At 41.8% G+C, this 18799-nt stretch overlaps 1 pseudogene; it reads right to left on the reverse strand.

Annotated features, from left to right (window-relative positions):
- Positions 1-5659: 5659 nt before the first annotated feature.
- LOC149445527 (serine/threonine-protein phosphatase PGAM5, mitochondrial-like) lies at positions 5660-18558 on the reverse strand (annotated as a pseudogene).
- Positions 18559-18799: the final 241 nt, after the last annotated feature.

Here is an 18799-nt window from a genome sequence, read left to right on the forward strand (position 1 = left end):
CTCAGTAACGATTCTGTGTCCCTGAGTAACAATTCTGTGTCCCTGAGTAACAATTCTGTGTCTCTGAATAACGATTCTGTGTCCCTGAGTAACAATTCTGTGTCCCTGAGTAACGATTCTGTGTCCCTGAGTAACGATTCTGTGTCCCTGAGTAACAATTCTGTGTCCCTCAGTAACAATTCTGTGTCCCTGAGTAACAATTCTGTGTCCCTGAGTAACGATTCTGTGTCCCTGAGTAGCAATTCTGTGTCCCTGAGTAACAATTCTGTGTCCCTGAGTAACAATTCTGTGTCTGTCTCTGAGTAACGATTCTGTGTCCCTGAGTAACGATTCTGTGTCCCTGAGTAACAATTCTGTGTCCCTGAGTAACAATTCTGTGTCTGTCTCTGAGTAACAATTCTGTGTCCCTGAGTAACGATTCTGTGTCCGAGTAACAATTCTGTGTCCCTCAGTAACAATTCTGTGTCCCTCAGTAACAATTCTGTGTCTGTCCCTGAGTAACGATTCTGTGTCCCTGAGTAACAATTCTGTGTCCCTGAGTAACGATTCTGTGTCCCTAAAGTCTCTGTGGCCCTAACTCTGTCCCTAATACACAGAGGTCTGTCTCTCTTGAATGACCGGAGGCTAATGGAGAATTCTAAGATGGCCGCGATTTATAGCTCCACCATTACACAGTGCTGGCTGGCTGGCTGCTGATTGGCTAATGCGATCACATGTCATGAATGAATGCATTATGGGTCAGCGCGCCTTGTCTGCGCGCCTTCCCAGAGATCCCCGCTCCGTCGCCACACATGTCGCCGCCATTTTTGGGAAAATTCGATTCGTGCATCCGAAGTTTGCTAATTTTCGGATTCGGCGCGAATCGAATATTTCCTAATCTTCGAAACGAATTCCACTTCGTCATGTTCGATTCGCTCATCTCTAATTATGGCTTACAGCTCATGAAAACCCCAAATCCACAATCTCAGAAAATTAGAATATTGTGAAAAGGTGCAATATTCTATACTCAACGTTTCCCACTCTAATCAGCTAATTAAGCCATAACACCTGCAAAGGGTTCCTGAGCCTTTAAATGGTCTCTCAGTCTGGTTCAGTAGGAATCACAATCATGGGAAAGACTGCTGACCTGACAGTTGTGCAGAAAACCATCATTGACACCCTCCATAAGGAGGGAAAGCCTCAAAAGGTAATTGCAAAAAAAGTTGGATGTTCCCAAAGTGCTGTATCAAAGCACATTAATAGAAAGTTATGTGGAAGGGAAAGGTGTGGAAGAAAAAGGTGCACAAGCATCAGGGATGACTGCAGCCTGGAGAGGATTGTCAGGAAAAGGCCATTCAAAAGTGTTGGGGACTTTCACAAGGAGTGGACTGAGGCTGGAGTCAGTGCATCAAGAGCCACCACACACAGATGGATCCTGGACATCAGCAAATGTCGTATTCTTCTTGTCAAGCCGCTCCTGAACAACAAACAACGTCAGAAGCGTCTTACCTGGGCTAAAGAAAAACCTAGTCTGTTGCTCAGTGGTCCAAAGTTTTCTTTTCTGATGAGAGCAACTTTTGCATCTCATTTGGAAACCAAGGACCCAGAGTATGGAGGAAGAATGGAGAGGAACACACTGCAAGATGCTTGAAGTCCAGTGTGAAGTTTCCACAGTCTGAGTTGATTTGGGGAGCCATGTCATCTGCTGGTGTTGGTCCACTGTGCTTCATTAAGTCCAGGGTCAATGCAACCGTCTACCAGGAGATTTTGGAGCACTTCATGCTTCCTTCCGCAGACAAGCTTTATGGGAATGCTGACTTCATTTTCCAGCAGAACTTGGCACCTGCCCACACTGCCAAAAGCACCAAAACCTGGTTCAATGACCGTGGGATTACTGTGCTTGATTGGCCAGCAAACTTGCCTGACCTGAACCCCATAGAGAATATATGGGGAATTGCCAAGAGAAAGATGAGACATGAGACCGAAGAATGCAGAAGAGCTGAAGGCCGCTATTGAAGCATCCTGGTCTTCCATAACACCTCAGCAGTGCCACAGGCTGATAGCTTCCATACCACGCTGCATTGAGGCAGTAATTGCTACAAAAGGGGCCCAAACCAAGTACTGAGTACATATGCATGCTTATACTTTTCAGAGGTCCGATATTGTTCTATGTACAATCCTTGTTTTATTGATTGCATGTAATATTCTAATTTTCTGAGATTGTGGATTTGGGGTTTTCATGAGCTGTAAGCCATAATCATCACAATTATGACAAATCACAGCTTGAACTATCTTGCTTTGCATGTAATGAGTCTATCTCATATATTAGTTTCACCTTTTAAGTTGCATTACTGAAATAAATGAACTTTTGCACAATATTAAAATTTTTCGAGTTTCACCTGTATTCCACATTAAGGCCCCTTACACATGGTCATTCTGTATGCCCGTTTTTCATATGTCTGTTTACAGGTGAAAAACAGACACCCATGTATTTCTATGGACTAGCGGATGCAAGCGGATGATCATCTGTTTACATCCGTTAACATCTGTTTTTTGAATGAAAGAAAACCCTATTTTTCTTCCATTAAAAAACAAATGTAAATGGACAAAAAACTCACACCAGAGCCAACAAAATCCAGCAGTATCCTGATCAGTAGCTACATCAGTGCCAGCGACGCTAGCAACAGTGTTCATCTTCACCGCCACCCAGTACACTGACAGCAGAGCCAGTGCAAGACAGCAACATTGTCCTGATAACTAGCCACACCAATGCCACCAAGACCAGTGAAGCCAATAACAGCATTCTGATTGCTAGCCACACCAATGCCACCAAGACCAGTGAAGCCAATAACCACATTCTGATTGCTAGCCACACCTGTGTCAGTAGAGCCAGCAAAGTTGCACTGCTGTAGCTGTACATCAGGGTACTGGGGTGGCTAGCAGCCAGGACTGTGTCAAATAGTGTCATTGTGAGCTGATTGACAGCCAGCAGCACTACCAGCATCATCAGTTATCAGTACAGTCACTAGCAAAAAAAGTGTCCCAAAATATTTACTCAAGTGAAGAGACTGTACAGACTGAATATGACAGTAGTGAGGGAAGAGACCTGTGAAAAGCAGTGGTTTGTTAATGCCCACTTTTGATTCAGAGGATAAAAAAGGGCCCCTACTTAAAGTCAAATGTACTTTGTCACCAAACATCCTACTGAATTGCTGCTGGCAAGCACCACCAGTGCTTACATCCTTGTGGAATGTGACAGGTAGTAAGGAAATTAGATGCATAATTTATGCAATTTAAAAACCTGAAGGTGTCAAGTATGCCTATGTTGGATGTTAGAAATGTATTCATTGACATCTTTGCGGTGAAAAAAAGAACCCATCATGAGGCAAAAGATGAACATTTTTTTTTTTAAAGACTGAACATAATGATTTTTCCTCTTTCCAAAATGTGCTCATTTTGAGTTTCTGGCATTCCACGGCCTCCAAAAAAATATAATGGACAGAAAAATAAATGCATACACCCCCTGAAAGCCTGAAGGTGCTCCTTTGATTTTGGCTACAGAAAAAAAGTCTCATAATGTGTTATCCTCATAGTTGGCCTCGTAGCAGAACGGTTTTGGGGATGTAATTCTAAGTACGACCAGTCTGGGTGCTAGCAAACCACACAGTGGCAAAAATCCAAATCTTTGAAAAACTCTCCACTTTGGGGTGTTAACTGTCCAAAACAGTCATTTTTATGTTGAAGGCACTCCCATCTTGGGTCCCTCTATACAAGTTCTATTCTATTCTAAGTATGACCATGCTGGATATTAGGAATATCTTTTAGCTGAAATCAATGGGGGGGACAGCAGATGTCATTCTGGTAGTATTTACACAACAATCTGTTCTCTTAAAAAAATCCCTGCTGTCAAAACAACCGGTGGTTGTAAACCCTCACATATACCCAGTGAAGTGACTGGCCTCAGGTGATACAGGGATTAAACAAATCCTGCCACATAATGTACAGATGGGAAGACTGCAGATAGATAACGTTCTGTATTTTAAAGCTTGTATGAGCATTCAGCAAAAAAAGAAAAAAAAGTGGAGAGCTGAAGTTAGCTCTCAGTGCTCTGCAGAGTGATTGGAGGGAATAGTCTCACCAACCTTCACACAGCTCACAGGAACAGAGCTGAGGTTGTCAATCTGCTTAAGTTCTGTCCTGTTACCATTCTTCTCATGATGTCAGGAAAACTTGTCAGATGTGATTCATGCTGATAGAGGAACAAAGCAGCAGACAGGAATGTCTCTTTGGGTCTCAGTTAAGATCACCGAGACAAGTACACACACACACTATAGAGGGATTTGTTTTGTCCATATTTCATGTCTGAGGTTTATAACCATTTTCAGTTGTTTGGACATGTGGCATGACAAGTCCAAGACTGGTAAAATCTATAAAGTCATCAAATCTACCCCTTCTGAAGGGTGACACCACTTCAGAAACACTATTGCCACTGTAAGTTAAAAACCCACACAGATCTGCCAGGACCAGTAGGAACTGTTACAAGGGCAAGAAGGAAAAAAACCTCAAAAAAATCCTCACACACGTGGCAAGAGGTGGCATATGTTTTTGCCTATAGATTCAGCAACCCCCTACCACCAGTCAGTCATCCACATGTTGCAGTATGTCATTGGACTTTACAACCAATCTGCCTCATATGCTTACAGCCAGTGTTCCTTTGTGGTGGAGTGTGCACTGCAGCACAGGAACAATGCTGCCACTGACAGTTCCTGGTCATGGTTTACAAACAAACCTGGAGGGGCAGGCACCTGATCAGGTTATCACTGAAAAAGGTGATGACTGGGAAGCCCTGTGAAATTCTAAGGGTAGTAACCATCAGCCAGAAAGGGTTGATTTGGGAGAATGTTCATGCTATCAACAATTAGCACCTAGGAGTTACTGAACAATGCCAGAGTGGATGGATATGTTTTGTGATTGTTAGACATGCTTCTTTCACATCAGTTTACTGGGGACCCTGTACCCATCCTCATCACATGAGATTCCATCACACATTAGAAACAAATGTAGGAAAACTGGCCTGATTGCTGAACAGATATCCATCAAAAATTATCATCTCTGAAAGTCAATTTAAAACTTCTCAAAGTTAGCAAACTATCCCACAGTGGGTCAGTGCAACAGTGTAAACATCCATGGCTTTCATGAAAACAAAAAGAATATGGCATATAAAAACTTTTCTGGTGTGGTCATTTGATCATTCAAATTATTCCAGTTTCTTCAAGAAAGTAACTACAAGGACATGGTAAAGTTAAAACCAAATAGTTTTGACCTGCATTTATTTAATTTGATACATGTAAGTTATGCTTTCACCAAGCACAGCTTAATTCAAGATCACCATAGAAAATAGAAAGTGATACAAAAGACATTAAATGGATACAAAATTCAAAGGGGAAACATAACGGTAGTATAAAAGAGTGCATCATCGACGTCACGCACAAAGTGCAGCTACGTTACTTTCTACATTTTTTCTTCAAGTGTTTAGGAATCGCGATCCCTTAGTTAGCAGTCACCATACTTTCTATACTATAGTAAACTCCCATAGTGCCAATAAAAGCCCAAAAAATTTAATCATAATATACATTTTAGACAATATCTTACAACAAGCTTTTCCTGTAGTCTAGAGGCAGTTGTATTGACCTGAACTCTACTTTGGCTTTGCGTAAAATTTTGTCAGCATCATCCAGTTTAGCAGCTGAGTTTAGAAGTAGGCATATACCCGGCATCACCAAGCATCCTTAGAGTTACATTACCATTGTGGTGAATCACAAGTTCAGTAATACTGCCATGATTTAGATCCATGGATAGCCAAGCTTCAGGAGGCATCCGAAGAGCCCTAGGGAGGAAAAAAGTTTAGTTTAGACAGTTCGAAAACAATAAAAAATGTGATCCATTATGACTATTACTTACCACAGTAGATCCAAATTCCAGATTTTGTGCTTTTAAAGTAAATTTTCCTAATGCATATTTAAAGTGGTAGTAAAACCTCACCAACTTGCTCCTTTTACAGGCTCATGTCACAGTGGCACGCATCTTGAATGGCTGAGCTGTGATGATATCATTCCCATGAATGTGCCCTGGAGACATGGTTACGGCACAGCTTTCAATGTACAGCATGCCATTCATTGAGAGCGCAGTGTGCGTGTGCTGATGAAGTCACCAGCTGCTGTACATGTAAACATCTCTGAAACTGTATACACTTAGGAGATATTCATTGCACCGATATTCACAGGTAAGCTTTATTATAGGTTTACCTGTAGGTACAAGATAAAAAGCAGAGTTTGCTACCACTTTAACAAAATTTAAAAAAAAGCTTAAAGAAAAAAATTGCCAGAAAAATTGTGAACCAAAACATTCCTGTGCTCTGCTTTTATCGGTTTGATATCAAATAACAGTTTTAGTTCTTGGGTAGCTCTGATAACTATAGAACCATACCCTTGTTATGAGAAAGAGGCTGGGTTCTGCAGTTTCTTTTCATGATAGAGTAAGCAGTGCTGTCAGTCATCCTAGGACTGCAGTGTGTTATGGCATTATACCAGGTGAAAGCTTGCATAAGAAAATCTAATCAGTGACCAAAGCATTTATCATTGCAGCCAGCTTATTCAAGGACTGTTAAGGTGCAATAAAGGTTATGTTTTTGGGTTCAGATATGCTTTAACCCTGGGCCACCTTAAGAAATCATGGGGCATTACAACCTGCATGAAAGGGTACCCCTTTTCCCCCACCTGGTGTGACTGTAGTGTCAGTGCAGAGCAGTACATAGAAAAGTGCACTGAGTAATATGCAGAGCAGTATGTGACAGGGTAGGGCCCCTTGACCAAGACAGGCAACAGAGTTTCCAGTGCTGTGTTGTGGGCTTTACAGGGTTAAAAACAGATGCCGAGGAAGTGACATCTGCTCACTAATTTTCAAGCACCTGTGAAAAGCATTTGCTGTGGATAGCTTTTCAGAGTGGTGGCAGGGCAAGTGGAAACTGTGGAGATCAGTGAAATACTAATGATCAGGAGCCAGTCCTGCTTGTAGGAGACCACCCAACTGTTGACACTTGGTCTCCATGCTGATAGTGAACTTCCAGCACAAACAGGAGTACATATATGTGGTGACCTACCTCTAATGCCACTGCATAAAAAAGGGCATCTTTTAAGATGTAAAGTTATTTGTTCTCAAGTACAATTCTGAAACCTGACTTTAGAGTATTGGCCTGGACACCTGCTGGTTGCTCACATTAGACAGCTGGCAGCTTGCTAGTGCTGGTGTTGTATACTTTGAAAGTTGAGATGAATGAGCTTGTTGTAAGTACTTTCGGCTACTTGTTCAGAATATGTAAATACTTTGTGTTCATGATCTGTATGCAGTTACTGTATATAGTCTAAGGCCCATTTCACACAGGCTTCAGCTTGTACAAGCAGTGTGAACAGCAAGACTTTATGAAACTTTCAGCGGCTTTCTCCAAGGTATTAAGGTGCCCTTGAGCTTGTTTGGGAAGATTGTTCACAAATCCTAATAGGAGGGCGGATTGTCACTTTAAACAAGCTGCTAGCTGGCTTTGGGAGGCTTTCAACAAGCTTCCAAGTTGTGCTGACACCTGCCAGCAGCTTAAGTGGCAAGCAGCACTCCCATTAGGATCTGTGTTGAACATTTACAAACTGGATTTAAAGGGCTGTTAAAAGCTTCAAAGTTTTCTGAAAGCTCTTCAAATGCTTTGTACAAGCTTACTGTTCACACTGTGCTTATACAAGCAGAGGCATGTGTGAAACAGGCCTTATAGCCTTCCCTTAACTATCATCTCCAGTGTAGAACAAAAGCAACCTTTAGTTGCACAGAAGTACCATGACCAAATGTATTGCACAATTCTCTCCTACACAGCAATAGGTCTTTATGGTCTATGTGTGTTGATTGCATCAGACTGCAGTTCTAACACTCCTTTTGAGACACAATACACACTCAGGCAAACAAACAGTAAAAGCATCTTTGTATAAAGAATAGTTTTTTCCTCCCCATTTTTACAAAAATGCAAAGAGATGGCAGATTCCCTTACCTGCATACAATATAGCGGATAACATTCTCATGGAAGACTATGATCTCATAGCTTTCATCTCTCTGCTCATGGTCAGCACAGTGAATATAGATTCTAAAAGCAGATTCTATATGTGGTCCATCCTCAAAATACTGGAGAGAGAGATTTCCAGAAATAAAATGTATTGAATTTTTTTTTATTAAACAAGCCACGCTTTACAAACAGGTTTATGCTTCCTACTCTATGCAATGGAATTACAGAGCATCCCCGAATCTGTGTCTATACCATGTGGCTAGGCCAGGCCCCCACTTCCTCCTTACTGGATTTGACTGAAAGCAGGAGCTAATGGCTCCCACTGCTGCCTCTGTCCTGTGAATGTAGAAAGGAAAGAGCCACTACAGACACAGCACTGGATCAGGCGAGAAAAACCTAAAGATTTACAGCTGCTCGGGGGCTCTGAGCTTCAGCAAAATGTCAGCCTCCAGCAAGAACAGGAACCACTGCTGAAGGCAAACTTACAGCACACAATTTTGTTAGCATTAAAAAAAAATAAAAAATAGTGCAGAATGTTCCTTACTGAAGAACGTTACAATTTGATAAACAATTTTATTAAAGTTCTGCTTTAAGCTTTTAACAATGCACAAAACAGAAATTATGAATAAAGCACAAGCTAGGTAAAATTTTCATGTTTTTTGCAATACCTAAACTGGTGATACACAGATTGAAATTCAGCAAGGACCAGTCAAATTTTGACCAGTGTGTGGCTGCCCCACTCAACAGAAATTGACTGACTTCTGTCAATGGGACAGATTGTCTGTCTGAATTCCCTTGGCATCTGTAGCTGCTGGTCACCTAGCTGGTGGTAATTCCATTGAAGCTTCAGCCTTCATACCTTGTACCTACCTAGAATGGGAAGAGTCACATGTAGACAATTGCGGCTCACTGCAGGCAAGTCAGAGCAGCACAGCATGAGGTCAGCGGACAAGTCTTTACCGATTTGCTCCTGGGCCAAGTGGGATGAAGAAAGGTCTTACCTCTGACAAAGCACATCAATTACCATGTACTCTAGTTAGTAAGAACCTGCCTTGTTCTCTTGAAGATAAAGTGCTTACTTGTTCCAGTGTTAAAGCAGTTTTATAAGCTACAGACATTTACTGTTACATAACTATAGCCTCCTAGCTCTGCACTTGACTGTCAGCCTTTGGAGCCAGTTTCAGATGCATCTAGTTTCCAGTGCTTGCCTGGCGGGTCAGGTCTAATAGGAACCCCTTCTCTTAGCAAGTCAGAACCAGTTTGTTTCACACCTGTGAAAGACACATTTTAAATCCATATCTGGTGTACAAAGATGGACAGTCAAAGTCCTCATTACTCATGTGTTCCCTTGCCAACCTTTTGGATAATTACTGGACACATGGATGTCTTCTGAGAAATGCACTCCAACTGTCAAATGTCCTGTGCAACCTGGTGCTTTATTTAACTGCCAACTTCCACATCAACAACTCCCTTAGCTAAAAAATATAGGTTTACTTTAAAGAGTTGCAAAAAATATACAATTATAGTGTCAGGTAAGATAAAAAGCAGTGCTCATTTCATGCAGAAAATTAAGATAAATTCCAAAGATTTAATATTCAGAGGCTTGGTTTAGGCCCTATAAATTTTAGGCTTGCTCCAAAGTCTCATTGAAGTTCACTTGAATGAGAGAGACAGCAAGTCTCCAGGCAATTCTTCCAGTCCAGAGGGTCCTAACACTCCCACTTAAAATTTTAAGGTCATTGGGACTTTGTGGGCTATTCAGTAGGCTTAGAGAGTGCCCCATCCCTGCCATTTCCCTTCTAGCCCAATAAGGGTTTTAGGCTTAGCCTGCTTGGATGTGTAGCCCCAATCTTCCATGTTTTCCCCACTGCTGCACAGACGGGGCTTTCATTTGGAATGTAAGGCACACCGTTTGTCTCCCTCTCTCTGGCTGCCAGTGAGCAAAGGAACTGCCGTGGAGAGAGCCCCACAAACCACCTCAGGGTACAGAAAACACAGACTGACGGCTATGCAGCCAGGGAAAGGGGAAAGACTGCTGAGGGCCACCTGAACTGGAAGGATGTAGTTTGCAGGCGACAACCTCTATATAGCTAAAGACTGGATGGGACTACAACTCGCAGGAGGCCAGAGTTGCAGAAGGAAAAAGAGGAAAGAAGCTCAGGGCAGTCTCACGTGGGAAGCAAGCGGCAACTACTGGAAAGAGCTGCCGATGCTGCTTGTCATGAGTTTCCTGTGGTGTTAGACTGGCCATGTCTGCATGGAGGGCACAGATGTCAGGAGATCCAGTGACTTGGAGGAATGGGAAAGTCATCGATTCAGACAAATTGCCACTACAGGGTCCCGAGTCACCACCACCACAAGTTCCCAATGCTAGAGAGTGGATGGTGGCTTAAATACAGACTACAATGTGGCAAGAGGCTGCTGGCTACAATTTCCTTACCCCACTTCTTAACCTGGGATACAACCTGGGCATTTTCACCCTGTGTCATGGGATCCACTTAGTTTGCCAAAGCAATAACTGGGCCCCCTAATCATTAATAGTACGCTGGCCAGTGAAGTGGGATCTGGAGAGATTAAAGGACCGATTAGCTTCCAGTACTGCCCTTTTAATTAGGACCTCCTTAGAATCAGAGTTCAGGTAGAGACACTTGGTCCTCATTTCGTTGTATTGTGAAACAAGTTTTACCTTGTACCTGTTCATTACTATGGCCATTTTTGTTGCCTTAGCCCTGGTTCATACTGAGTGCAACTTTGAAATCGTGGCACTTCACTTGAAGTAGCGCAATTTCAAAGCCACAGGTCAGTGTGTTTTCACTGCGGCTTGTGAGTTTATTTAACAAGTCCATGCAAGTTGCAAAAAACAAAACAAACTCTTTTTGAAATTGCGCTACTTCAAATCAAGCCGATTAGCACAGTGCCATAGAAATACATTAGATGCAACTTCAGATGTGATTTGTAAAATCACATGTTGCACTGGTGTGAACCAGGTCTTAGGGTGTTTGTCACCTTAAGGTTGAAACATTTATGTGACAGAGGTTGTGGCATTTCTGGAAGGATCATAGTCATCTGCAATCAAGGGACCCATACATCAATGGTTAAGCATGGCAGATATACCTACTGATCTTAAAAATAACCTGTTAAAATTATGCAGACCAAGAGGACCCCTTTTTATCTGCCATTCAAGGGCAATTTCCAATTAGGCCTGGACAAGAGGAACCCCCCCCCCCCCAATAAAACAGGGGCATACTGCATAAGTTAGGTTTAGACACCAAGTTCCTTAACCAAGTCTTAAGGGGTAGTAAAGTTCATTCTTCCACTCTTATCTACAGGTAAGCTTACTTTTAGGTAAAATTAAGATTTCCAAAACATGCAGTGGTGATGTCACTGATGATGACACTGGTGAATGCACTCTGAAAGGCATACCCTTGTCAATCCTTCAGAGCTCTGGGCCGTGCCAGGGGTGGCTGGTGCCCACAAACCTGGAAGGAAGACTGGTGAAGATGGAAGCCCTGTCAGCATGCCACTGGAGGGCTTTAAGACAAATCTTTCATGATGTGCTAGTATGCGGTGCATACAAGCATATATTACCTTGCAGGGCTAAACTTATCAGAAACTTTACCATCGCTTTAAGCCACATGGTCCTACAAGATATCTGCCCAGTTTTCCTGGGAGACAGATGGATTTGATCGTGCAAAGAAAGCTGAACTTTTGGACATCCAGGGTAAATAGTCTTTGGTAAACCCTGAACATCTTCCAAGGACAATTTAAAAATTTAGCAATTGCACCTCTCCTAGTCTACCTTAGAAGGGACATCTATAGTTGCAGACAGGAGGTATCAGTAGAGAGGCACTGGTTGAGCTTGTCTGCACACTACAAACAAAACTAGTGAGATACAGACGTTACAACACCAGGGGAAGAAAGAGTAGCATGCATACATCAGAATAGGGAGCTCTGCCAAAAAATAGACCCACCTCATAAGTCTTACTAGTTTTATAACAACTCTCCAGACAACAGAAACAGCTTTATAATGCTTTTGCTGTTCAAGGTTTTGTGAACTTAACATTTTGATGCAAAATGCAGCATATAGAAATAAACCAATGCCAATCCAGTCACCTAACTCAATATGTACCATCCAGATGCTAGCCAATTATTTCTGATGTCTCTTTGGCCCTTTGCAGTGTAGAGTAGGTCATCGCATTGTATGCGTATCCCAACTTAGCAAGACGCTGAGCTGTCAAGTTAGCCTACTTGCAACCTAGAAAATGTAATTTATGGGGCTATACCAGTCAGGCAAGCATGTGATCTTGTGGACAGCAACAGGAGAAATCCCAGATCTTAAGACATTTTTGTGTGGACTGCCATCTCAAAAATGTGGGATCCCTATATGTATGCCCCCCCGCCAAGATCTCACTAGAAGGCCACCCACATTCACCTAGGCACAGAAGGGAGAAAGCAGAGTGTAAGGCAAGAAGATGATGACTGTTGCACTAACATTTTCAGCAGTATCACCCAGGGTAAATGCCTGGAAGGCAAGAAGGCCTTGCCCACATGTTCCACACCCACATCTGACAAAATGAAAGGTCTGCTGATCTTTTAGGCCCCCATCCCCTCCAAGAAAAAACAAAAAACACACAAAAAAAATACGCTAGTAAAGCAGAGCATGGGCAATCCTGTCTGGTTCCTTTATGTATAGCAAAGGGGGATATCTAGACCTCTGCAGATATGCTATTAACCTATTCTGCATAACATTAGTGTATTACAATACAGAAATCACATTTCCTGTATCTTAGTGCCAAATCGCATAGCTGCAATACATATTCACATTCATGCTGCGAGTAGTCTGATTGCATAATAGTAGCATCAGCATTTACTGACCATCAGGGCACATGTTAAGTAATTTTGTCCTATTTATCATGTTAAACAGCCTTCTGCTTACCTGTAATAAACACAGAAAACTCTTAATTACATGTGACCGGATGTTCACTGTAATCATGGTCCTGCTGGAAACAAAGTGTTAGACTTGTAGTTCCCCCTTCTGTGTCCTCCTATTATAAACAGGATGTAGTTCTTCCCTCTTATGATGATGCAATAAAAAATGCAATCACTAGTATCTTCTATTAACAAAGATAGATTACTGTTATATTCGGTTTTAGGCTTTGGATTTAAATTTTATGGGGCTGCCTATTTTGTACACCTCTTACATAAACAATGTACATGAGGTTATGTTTTACCGCCGTAAAATCAGCTCTGTGCTTCTATATAGCAGCTTAGAAGTTCGGAAAAACTGAAAATTAAAAAAAGCTATTTTGCTAAAAGGGGTCATGGAGGTACTCCTGAGGGTGGTGGATAGATGGGAACTGTGTGTTCCTGTTTGATAGCGAACAGAGGATACAATGTCATTGCCAACCAAAGATTTCACCCAGCTCTTCAAAAAAAATTCTAGCTCTTTGCCCTCTGCTCTCACTGAGAACACTATAAACTGCAAATTGTTGTGTAGGAGGCAGACCTCCAAGTCAACCAGTTTTACCATGGCTCCAGGTGCAGTTATGAGAAGCATAGTGTGGCAAACCTGGAGAGAAAGAAGAAACAGCAGGATCACTAAAAGGGTGCTGGAGGAGCTTTGGAGTTCATATCTGCCACTGGCCATGCCCCTAATACCTTGGAAAAATTATTCTTGCTTTACACTCTGGCATTGCAGTGCTCCTATAGAACAGTCATGGTGCTTTGCTTCTCAAGTGCAAGACCACAAACCATTAAGATAAACTGCAACCTTCTAGAAAATGCCATGTAATTTAGCTGTTCACAAAATGGCTGTTGCCAAGCTGCAAAGTGGTATTACAAGGAACCTTAGTTCCAGCCAATACATGTGCTGAAAGTTTAAGGTTCTAGATGAATAGACAACTATGCCAGTGACCATGTTTTGACTTAAGACTGAGCACAGTGGCTGTAGACCTTCCCTCGCAAGGGCTGTCAAATTTGCAGGAGATTTCCATTATCAAGACTTCAAATTCATGGACAATACAACAGGAATCCCAATACCAGGTCTAAACCAATAAACCAGACCAGAGCAGGGGAGCAACTCCAAACCGATTAAACCCAGCAGCTTCCCTTTAAGCTGACTCATCACTTGCAGTCTCACAGATCTTGGTTACGTGCCTCCTTTTTTCTGTGTACAGACTGTGCCATGTAGTTCTATAACAAAGTAAAACAGCCCAAAGACACTCATGTATGCACACACACACTCTAGTTTTAAACCAGGAGGCTTTGTTGCAGACAGTGGAAACCCACTTAGATGCCAATGTTGAGAAATAGACATACACCCTTTGCACATGAAAAGGCCATAGGCATTATAGCTCAGATTCAAACTAAGCCTACAATTCTGTTTCAAATGCAGCTTTATGTATAGACATCTTCAAACCCCCAGTCTGTCTGGACAGTATGGTCTCCTGTTGACTTGGCACCTTCCACATGCAACTTAACTTTTCAATAAAGCACAGAAGTTGAATACAATGCAATTTTACTTCAGCTAATGCAATACAGAGGGTCTTTTTCCAAGTTTAAAAGGACAACTTTGCCATGTGTCTGAAAAACTAACATTAAGTGGGAAAGGTCTAGCTAGGACTTGAACTTGGCAGCACTAGAAACAAGTTGTAATGGCCAGAAACAGCAACTTGACACTCTCGTTTGAGGACTGGACAGATGACATGGATGAATGTTTGATCGATCTCAGGAAATCTCATTAAAAGAAGTATGTTTGAGACCACAGGTTTGAGATGAAAGGAAAGTCTTGTGTTCTCTCAATTGCTTTACAAGCATGCACAGTGAGTGAACTGTTTTTTACTGGAATGAGGAGCACCAAACTCTGAAGAGGCAAACAAATGACTGCTTTGGACATCCAAGGTTGTGTACATCTGGATAGATTTCTGATTGTACCCAAGGAAACACCTTTACCACTAGTTCTCTGCAATGTAGCTAGCTATATTTAGTTATGATTGCTGGAGAAGACTGCTCATTGCTCTCCCTGCCATTATCTGACACAGAAGATCTTTGAAAGTAGAGTTGTTTAAAAGGTCCTCGAAGCTTAAACTGGCCATAGAGGTTTTGAATCTTGGTCAGTTCAGCAGGGACTGTCTGAGACTCAGCCATCTATGGGCAGGCTGATTGTACCCAATTTGACTGTTGACAACCACACTGTCAGATTTTTCAAGCAATTTTCTTTCCTGCAACTTGTTGTTGCTTAGCTCTGCCAAAGTCTCATGAATGTTGAAAAGGTGGAACGGACTTGTCTTGTCTGCAAGGTTAGTCTTGCAGGGTCATCAAAGGCCGTCAAGGATGCTGGAAGACTTATTCCTTCACAGCTTGTTCCAAAACTCTGAGATTAGCCAAGGCTGTTGCTTCTTTTCCTTCTGAAGGACTCCTAGCTGGTTTCTGCCTGAGCCACTTTAGCTTCTACCTGGGTGGTTTGAGCTTTGATGGCTGCTTCACTTTTAACTTAGCTGGAACCCTTATGAGTTGAAGACAGCCCCTCTGCCCCCGCAGTGCCTAACCCTTGTCCTTCTTACCAATTTGTGACAAAAAGAACCAGCCAATCTCACACAACACTGTCACTTGCGTAACAATGCCACTCTCAGCTGCACCCTGCACATAGATTTTCCAGCTCACGGGACCACAATCTATGTGCCAGCAGCCTGAGAGCGATTGTCACTGGGTTAATTAAGCAATTAACCCTTCAAACTCCAAACTGCCACCAGATAGCTTTGGGCCTATCAACCCTTCACAATGTTAGCAAGAACAAATGTGAACAATAAAATATCTGCAACACACTCTGTCACCAGAGACAGGTATATTCAGAGGATTATTATATACAGTAGCACTCTACAAGAGACAGGGATTCTTTAGTTTGCATTAAAAGCCTTAGAGATCATTTTAACACTTTCCAAAACAGGGTTTATTAATGAAAAGGTCAAATGGTGCAATTAAAATATTTACGGAAAGGGATGTTACAAATAAATAAAGAGAACAATAAAGCAACAGAGAAATAAAAGAAAGACGTTAAGGCAGAATACTTGCAAAGTCCTTGGTTTTAGCAGTTAAATAGTCCAAGCAAAAACATTGCCGTGGTCCTCTTGGGTGTTCCTTGGTTGATTGTAAAATGAGAGCTCAATCTTAACAAGTGCTGTCAGTCCCTTTTCTGTGATATCAAAGGCGTGTGGACCGAGAACAACTGACCAATCATCCAGTTTAGGGGGATAGGTGCTAGGAGGTCACCAAATTTATGACCAAGTCCCAACTACAGTTTCATACTAATAACTTCCAGTATGTGCAGGTGGTATTCTATCAACTGGCAGATTAATATTCAGAATTGTATTTCAAACCCAGGGATACCAAACACAGCGTACCTTTGTCATGCAGGAGGCAGGAGACTGCTTTTTCCCCTTTCCTATGTGCTAACATAGTCATGTATGACCTTGATTTGTTCAGTATGATATTCCCTATTCAAATATATACCTAATATGTGCCCTGTTTCTGTTGAATTCTATGTGGAATTGATGTTTTATGGCACGCTCTGCATTCCTAGAGCCTTAATGGCCTTACAGATCATGTGTGACGACTTGACTGAGTTATTGTTTTACGATAGGGCAGAAGAAAGTGTTTTTCATGGTTCATGGAAACAGACATCCTGCCAAGACTAATTAGCTGTTTACAGGCCTGGCCAGGTCTGGACACTGACACTGTGTCTATTTGTGTTATAATTAAGATAAGAGGTTCTTTCGAAGTTTGTTAAAAGTTACAGCAGTTGCATTTGAAAAGAAAGACTATCAGAGTCGGTATGTCTCCCTGCTTTACCAGGGTTACTGCATTTGTGTCACCTGCTTATGGACACCAGCAAGTAAACATTAGATGCCATATATCACATCTGTGCTTGTAGCAAGGATATAGCAGTGCCAGCAGAATTAAGCTGCAATCTATATCTTCTGTGAATGTACTTTCCAAACTAAAGAAATATTTGCTTCTAATTAGTGTAAGCAAACTCATGAAAGTGCAGCAGAATCTAATTGTATCCCTGGCAGCGTCTAAGCAATTCTGAATTCTGTGAGCACATGCTGCATTAACAGATTCTGACAGTGAGGCTTTGAAATCCCACTACTTCCAAGCTGACTATTCAGTGTGACATCGTGGTGGCTTCCTGACACTGGGGTTTATTTACTAAAGCTGGAGTATGCAGAATCAGGCTCACTTCTGCATAGAAACCAATCAGCTTCCAGAGCCAAAGCTTAATTGAACAAGCTGAGCTTAGAAGAAGATTGGTTTCTATGCAGAAGTAAGCCTGATTTTGCAGTCCAGCTTTAATAAATAAACTGCTCTCTGCAACTCAAGATGTCAATACAAGCTGCACAAAAATAGTGCAGGAACCTTTCAAAGTTTCTGTGAATTGAGTAGCACTGATTTGAACAGTTCCATTGCCACTAAAGGGGTGTGACATGTCATGCGTCTTTGAACTCTCAAGTCACATGACAAATTGCACTGGTGTGAACCAAGGCTCACGCTTACTGAGGCACAGGTAAACATTTCACAATAGACTCAGAACAGATTAAATTTAGAAATCTTTTTACGGTTCCATTTCAAATGCTGCTTTATAAAAGCCAAATCGTTTATTTGACTTACCTTCTTAGATCCAGTCTTTCTGGACAGTATGGTCACCTGCTTACTTTGCACCATCCACAAGCAGCTTAACTCTCAAGACACAGAAGTTTAATCAAACGCAATATTTCCTTCAGCTAGTTGCAGTGCAGAGGATGTTTCAGTCTTTTTGAAGTGTAAGACAATGACTTTCCTAAGCCCTGTCTCTGGGAAAAACTAACACCGACTGAGGTAACATGGAAGTGGGGTGAGTCTAGATAGGAACAAACAGAATGGGTGCATGTTCTCCCTGTGCCTGCGTGGGTTTCCTCCGGGTACTCCTGTTTCCTCCCACTCTCCAAAGACATGCTGGTAGGTGCATTGGCTCCTGTCTAAATTGGCCCTAATATGTGTATGTATGGATGTGAGTTAGGGACCTTAGATTGTATGCCCATTGAGGGTTAGGGACTGATGTGAATGTACAATATATATGTAAAGCACTGCGTAAATTGACGGCGCTATATAAGTACATGAAATAAATAAATAAAATGGGTAGACATAGTGAGAAACCAACATAGTGAAGTTGTAATTCCCAGAAACTGCCATTAGATGTCAGCATACTACAGAAAAATGATAGCCTGATGCAGATCAATGCAAAAAAAAAAAGAAAATTACATGAAAGTGGGGCAGAACACCTACCAAGTGTTGTTAGGACTCTTTCACCATCCACATTGTACTGTCCATGGCGAACAAGGAAGATATGACATCTGGCCTGTGCTTTATATTTTTTTTTGTTGGTTTTGCAAGTCATCCTCATTATTTCCTTTCAGGTCACTTAGATTAATCAGAGACTTTGGTTAACGCCTAGAAAGGTTAAAAAAATATTTTAGTGTCAGTTTATCAGAACTTAATATTTTAGCTGTAGGCAGATGTTGTGATGTCTGGTTTCCGATGATGACATGGATGTTTATGTCCAAGGAATATTCGTAAACACGAACAAAAAATCCAAAATGTTAAAAGTAGATTGGCCTAATGAGATAATGAACAGAATTATCATAGAATTATGCATATTATGTTTATGTATCACTATTTATGTAT

Source organism: Staurois parvus, unplaced genomic scaffold (genome assembly GCF_062004578.1).
Source record: "Staurois parvus isolate SC_StPar_1 unplaced genomic scaffold, SC_StPar_1.0 ptg000719l, whole genome shotgun sequence".
Lineage (NCBI taxonomy): Eukaryota > Metazoa > Chordata > Amphibia > Anura > Ranidae > Staurois > Staurois parvus.